A 7120-nucleotide genomic window follows, 5' to 3' on the forward strand; every position below is an offset into this window, starting at 1 on the left:
CTGCAAATTAAAAACAGAACAATGATAATGAGATATGGAGTTACCTGTCTTCTAGATTTCATTCTCATAATAACTAGCTCTCTGTGGGTTGTAGCTTTCCATGATCTTTCACTGCTGCAGTATTCCCTGGTTGCTCTTAAGTGACAATTTAATTGATTAAATTGTCTGCCGCTGGCAAGGCTCTACCCACTTTATTTGACATGGGCTGACTTTGAGAATATTGGAAGATCTTAAAAACAACATAGTCTCAATGAACACATAGGACGAAGACAGATTCATGCTGCACATGTATTATAACTTCAATAGTCTGCCTAGTCTCTTTTTTCACCTTCCTTTAGTTTTATAAGGCTTCTTTATATAATACCCCCAAATTTCCTTCATTTGTTGCCAAATCATGTACTGGGTAACTGTTGCAAGAATCTTTCCTGCACAGGACCACTTAGTATATTTTCATTTATAATCAGCATAGAGGTATCTAGCCCCTGGCAATTCAGACATAGTTGAGATCCTCTGTGAAATCATTTTAAGAGCCCAAATCAACCGTCATCTGTCCACTTTTAGCCATCTCCTTTGATCCTAAGCAACTGTGCCATGTATGCTTAATCTCTCAATGCCTCAATTTTGTCTTACACCTGAGACAGAAGCAAGCTGTTTTTCTAGCTGACTATTACAGTATATCTACGAAAAAAACAGAGTCGGAAAAGAAAAAGCAGTGCGTCAGGGCTGCCTCTTCCCATTTTCCCGATAGCTTCATCACAACTTGCATCCTTGGTTCCATGTTTTAATTCGTATGCCTGTGGTTCTGTCAGAAGTATTCTGTCAGCGAGACTAACTCTGTGCTTGTTTCCACTTCCAATCACTTGGCACCAGGTTTCTAAAGCCTTCACGCCGTCTCACTGTTTCCCGTTCCCTGGTGTGTTACTGCCATGCTGCTCTCACAGCCGGCGCAAGCACCAACCGCCAATCCCGCCCCTTCACTACCGCCCGCTCAAGACACGCGGTGTCACGCCGTTGGCTGCCGGTCTTACTTCTCTCCTCCGATTGGCTGCACCCAAGCCTCTACGGCTTCGCACGCCAAGACAACCCAGAAACGGCGAAAGTATCCGGTTGGCTTGTGGCCATGCTCTTTCCCGCCGTCTCTCTGCCGCCTGGGTCAGGTTTCAGTCCGCTCCTTACCTCTCCGCGCGGCAGGCGCCCACTACGAACAGACTTCCGTTGCTTTTCTACAGGTCTCGTCTTACCAGCCGCCGGCTAGTTTCTATGCTTCGCCTCCCTTTAACTATTAACTAAATAACTCTTTAATTAACTTATTAACTCTTAATAGTTAATATTCTATTAACACTAATTTCTCTCCTTCTCCCCAATCCTTGCCTTACTGCTACCGCGGGGACTTCACGCAGAGACTGCGTGCAAGTCCTGCCGCAGCACATGCAGTCACAAACTCCCCAGATTGCCGCAGCACATGCAGTCACAAACACCCCTCCTCTCCCCAGCCGCGAAGAATCCCGTTCCCCACCATGATGCCTTGCTAAGCTGAGGAGCTCCGGCTGCGCCGCACCACGTCCGCTACAACAGCACCAACTGTCGACAGCTAACGGCCTCGAGACCCTCGCCCCCCGCGTGCTGGCTCCCCATTGGCTGTTACCTGGGCGGTCTAAGGACGAACAGAGACCGCTGATTAGCCGAGGGCGCTCTTCTTCTCACGTGGGGCAATGATTGCCACAGGCTTTCCTGAAAGAGCGCGAGCTGGGCTGTCTCCAGAGGGCGGGGCTTGAACTACTCTGGGCGTGGGGGCATCAGCTCGAGGCGGGAAACTGGGGTGTCGGGAGGCGCCTCGCGCTGACCTTGGGCGACCGTCTGCCGTGAGGGCTGTGGTGAAGGTCCAGCGCGGGCTCGCTAGGGGCGGCTGCGCTCACACCGGCTCTGGGGGCTGCTCGGGGCCAGTGGCTGGACCTGGGGACGGCTACGAAGCACTGGCTTGACTGGGGCGCGCCTCTGTGACGACTGTTTCTGAGGCTGCAGCAAGGCCGTTGTTTGTCAGGGGAATGGCACGAGTGGTTGTGCGCAGCTCCAGACGGGGAGAGGAGACTTCTGACAGCCTAGAAATGCCTCTTAGCAGAAAAAGACCGGTAGCTGGATAGGTGAAGCTGGATGTCCAGAGTTGAAGTGAGCATATTCGGTCGCTTCCTGGAGTAGCAGCCATGACACGAGTGGTTCCTCTCCTCCCTTCTTTCCTCTTTCTCTCTTTCTGTTCGGTCAAAACTTATTTCCTTTCCAGTGGTCAACATATCAACATATCCCCTGTAATGCTCCCTGTGTAGCATTCCTGCATAGAGATTTTTTCTGGTGAATACATGAGGCTGGAGTAGGAGATAAGATTTGTCTATGAAATGCAGCAAATGCTCTATTGACGTGCGGAAAACAGACTCCACAATCTGTAAGATTGTAAAGTAGGTATGTTTATTCAGCGCTGGGCAGCACGGGGGGGTAGTCCCACCAAAAACCGTGCGCGCCCAACGAGGCACTTACTTCAAATATATACAGCAAAGTGTTGCATATACATGAAGTTTAGCAATATACCTATACATATGCATGATCTATCCCCGCTTCGTATTAAAATGAGTTCTCCTCCCATCTGCGCTTGCGTGTTGCCTCCTGGTGGTGGTCGTCGGGGGTCGTGGGGATGAAGGCCGGTGGTTCCTCTTCATCACCGCTAGTAACCTTTTGACTTTGCGCAGGCTCCGTTGTTTTTTGGCTTCTATCCAAACTGCAGAGCTAGTTTCTTGAGGTAAATTCTTAATTCTTATCAGGGACCGCCCTTGTGAGGAGCCACAAATCTTCTTGCTCCTTTCAGTTTATCAGGACCTGTCTTTGGGAGGAACTACAGTTCTCCTGCTTTAACTACTTCACACAATAGCTAACAAGATTTCAAGCTTCATCTACTAATTAACTGCTAAGATTCCCTTAACCCCTCCTCTCACTATAAATATTTTGGCTAGCAGCAAAGATTATTTTTCTGTAAGATTAGTTCTGCCTAACAGACCAAAAGAAATTTCACAGAAAGAAATCTAGGTAGAAAACTTATTTTAATGTACTTCTAGTCAAGATTGGACAGGAAAGCATTACAATCAAACAGTCTCTCTTTTTTTTTTTTCCCCCGAACCTGGCCATGGCTTATTAACAACCTTGTAAAATAGAAGTACCGAGTCTAGATTATTATCTTCATGACAGAGTGAATGAAAGTTGAAGAAAAAACTTACTTCATTGAGAGAGACGCCTGAAAGTTGAAATGGGAAAAGAAATTTTATGTGTGGTTATAAACGTCAGCCTATTCACATTCTATTCCTGTAAATTGTATCCTTGTTCTGTATTTAAAAAATGCTGTGCTGAGCAGAAGACATTCTCTGTTTCAGGGGTCTGCCCACAAGGCTTGATTTCAGGTTATTGGGGGTAGTTAAGTTCTTGCACACCTGATCAACACATGGCTCAGGGGCTGGTGCCATCGTCAGAATTTTGGGTTTTTTGACCACGGGGCGGTTTACATGGCACCAGGTCTCCTCGCAAATGATGGAGTGCAACTGACGCCGAGGGGCAAAAGGATTCTTGCTCATGAGCTGGCAGGCCTCATTGAGAGGGCTTTAAACTAGATTTGGAGGGGGGAGGGGATAAAAGCGGGCTCACTAGAGTTGAACCTAGGGGTAGGTTCAACGTGCCAGAGTTGAAATCTATAGCCCGGCTCAGGTGCATCTACACCAATGCACGCAGCATGGGCACCAAACAGGAGGAGCTGGAAGCCATTGTGCAGCGCGACAGCTATGACGTAGTTGCCATCACAGAAACATGGTGGGATGCTTCTCATGACTGGAGCGCTGCAATGGATGGCTATAAGCTCTTCCGAAGGGATAGAATGGGAAGGAGAGGCGGTGGGGTGGCTCTGTATGTTAGGGAGTGTTTTGATTGCATAGAAATCGAAGATTGTGAAGACCAAGTAGAGTGCTTGTGGGTAAGGATGAGGGGGAAGGCCAATGAGGCAGACATCCTGCTGGGAGTCTGTTACAGGCCACCCAACCAGGATGAAGAGACGGATGAGACATTCTATAAGTGACTGGCGGAGGTCTCGCATTCGCTGGCCCTTGTTCTTGTGGGGGACTTCAACCTACCGGACATCTGCTGGAAGTATAACACGGCAGAGAGGAAACAGTCTAGGAGGTTCCTGGAGTGTGTGGAGGATAACTTCCTGATGCAGTTGGTGAGTGAGCCCACCAGGGGAGGTGCCTTGCTGGACCTGCTGTTTACAAACAGAGAAGGACTGGTGAGAGATGTGGTGGTCGGAGGCCGTCTTGGGCTTAGCAACCATGACATGATAGAATTCTCAGTTGTGAGTGAAGTAAGGAGAGAGGTCAGCAAAACTGCTATCATGGACTTCCGGAGGGCAGACTTTGGCCTGTTCAGGTCACTGGTTGAGAGAGTCCCTTGGGAGACAGTCCTGAAGGACAAAGGGGTCCAGGAAGGCTGGACAGTCTTCAAGAAGGAAATCTTAAAGGCGCAGGAGCAGGCGGTCCCCATGTGCTGTAAGAAGAGCTGGCGGGGAAGGCGACCGGCCTGGCTGAACAGGGAGATTTTGCTGGGACTCAGGGAAAAGAGGAGAGTTTATCATCTCTGGAAGAAGGGCCAGGCAACTCACAAAGAGTACAAAGATCTCGTTAGGTCAAGCAGGGACAAAATTAGAAAGGCAAAAGCCCAGCTAGAGCTCAGTCTGGCCACAGTCGTAAAGGATAATAAAAAATGTTTTTACAAATATATTAACAACAAAAAGAGAGGCAAGGAGAATCTCCATCCCCTACTGGATATGGCGGGGAACATTGTCTCCAAGGACGAGGACAAGGCTGAGGTACTTAATGCCTTCTTCGCCTCAGTCTTTAATAGCCACTCCAGGTATCCACAGGATATTCAGCCCCCTGAGCTGGAAGACCGGGATGGAGAGCACAATGTACTCCTCATAATCCAGGAGGAAGCAGTCAAGGACATGCTAAGCCACCTGGACACCCACAAGTCTATGGGGCCTGATGGGATCCACCCAAGAGTACTGAGAGAGCTGGCAGAGGAGCTTGCCAAGCCACTCTCCATCGTTTATCAGCAGTCCTGGTTAACAGGGGAGGTCCCAGAAGACTGGAGGCTTGCCAATGTGACGCCCGTCTACAAGAAAGGCCGGAAGGAGGATCCTGGGAACTACAGGCCTGTCAGCCTGACCTCTGTTCCAGGGAAGATTATGGAGCGGTTGGTTTTGAGAGTGCTCACAGGGCATCTGCAGAACAGCCAAAGGATCAGGCCCAGCCAGCATGGGTTCATGAAAGGCAGGTCCTGCTTGACCAACCTGATCTCCTTCTATGACCAGGTGACCCGCCTAGTGGATGAGGGAAAGGCAGTGGACGTTGTCTACCTGGACTTCAGTAAAGCCTTTGACAGCGTCTCCCACAGCATTCTCCTGGAGAAACTGGCGGCTCGTGGCTTAGACAGGTTTACTCTTCGCTGGGTGAGGATCTGGCTGGATGGCCGAGCCCAGAGAGTTGTGGTGAATGGCGTTAAATCCGGCTGGCGGCCGGTCACGAGTGGTGTTCCCCAGGGCTCGGTTCTGGGACCAGTCTTGTTCAATATCTTTATAGATGATCTGGATGAGGGAATTGAGTGCTCCCTCAGTAAGTTTGCAGATGACACCAAGCTGAGTGGGAGTGTTGATCTGCTGGAGGGTAGGAGGGCTCTGCAGAGGGATCTGGACAGGCTGGATCGATGGGCAGAGGCCAACTGTATGAGGTTTAATAAGGCCAAGTGCAGGGTCCTGCACTTTGGCCACAACAACCCCATGCAATGCTACAGGCTTGGGGAGGAGTGGCTGGAGAGCAGCCCGGCGGAAAGGGACCTGGGGGTGCTGGTTGACAGCCGGCTGAATATGAGCCGGCAGTGTGCCCAGGTGGCCAAGAAGGCCAACAGCGTCCTGGTCTGTATCAGGAATAGTGTGGCCAGCAGGAGTAGGGAAGTGATTGTGCCCCTGTACTCGGCACTGGTGAGGCCGCAGCTTGAATACTGTGTTCAGTTTTGGGCCCCTCACTACAAGAAGGATGTTGAGGTGCTGGAGCGTGTCCAGAGAAGGGCAACGAAGCTGGTGAGGGATCTGGAGCACATGTCTTATGAGGAGCGGCTGAGGGAACTGGGGTTGTTTAGTCTGGAGAAGAGGAGGCTGAGGGGAGACCTTATCGCTCTCTACAACTACCTGAAAGGGGGTTGTGGCGATGAGGGTGTTGGTCTCTTCTCCCAAGTAACTAGTGATAGGACAAGAGGAAATGGCCTCAAGTTGTGCCAGGGGAGGTTTAGATTGGATATTAGGAAAAATTTCTTCACTGAGAGGGTGGTCAGGCATTGGAACAGGCTGCCCAGGGAGGTGGTGGAGTCGCCATCCCTGGAAGTGTTCAAAAAACGTGTGGATGTGGCGCTTCAGGACATGGTTTAAGGGACATGGTGGTTCTGGATTAATGGTTGGACTTGATGATCTTAAAGGTCCTTTCCAACCTAGTGATTCTGTGATTCTGTGATTCTGTTTCTCTGCAAAATACAAGCTATGTATCTCTGGTTCTAGAAGAAAACAAAACCTTTCAAAGGAAACTACAAAATTCAGTAGTGTTTTGTTGTTTGTTTTTTTTAAGGTTGAAGCTAGAGTATTTTTCTATGAGATTTCAGTTGTTCCAATGCAACTTTTATGCAACTTTTTTTCTGTAATTTACAACCAATTGCATTTAAAGCTACCTCTGAAGGAGCAATTTAAGACAGATTAATGCCCAGTTCCTGCTAGTGTTTTGGATTTTTTTTTTTTTAACAATCGTTTTAGAAACGCAGTTTATACCCAGGAACTGGTGCAAAGATGGCCATATTCTTACTAAACGGATTTTTTCCCACTTGTACTCAAGAATCTAACAATCACATTGTTACTATTTTAAATTTGTTAGTTTTATAGGATTAAGACTGCTATGGAATATTAAGCTGAAGGAGATCTAGTTTATAGAGCATCCAGGCTTATCCAAGACAACTGTTGCATAAATCCCTTTTGTCAAAACATTTCTTTCAATGG

The sequence above is a fragment of the Phaethon aethereus genome (genome assembly GCF_964289735.1).
Source record: "Phaethon aethereus genome assembly, chromosome: 9".
NCBI lineage: Eukaryota > Metazoa > Chordata > Aves > Phaethontiformes > Phaethontidae > Phaethon > Phaethon aethereus.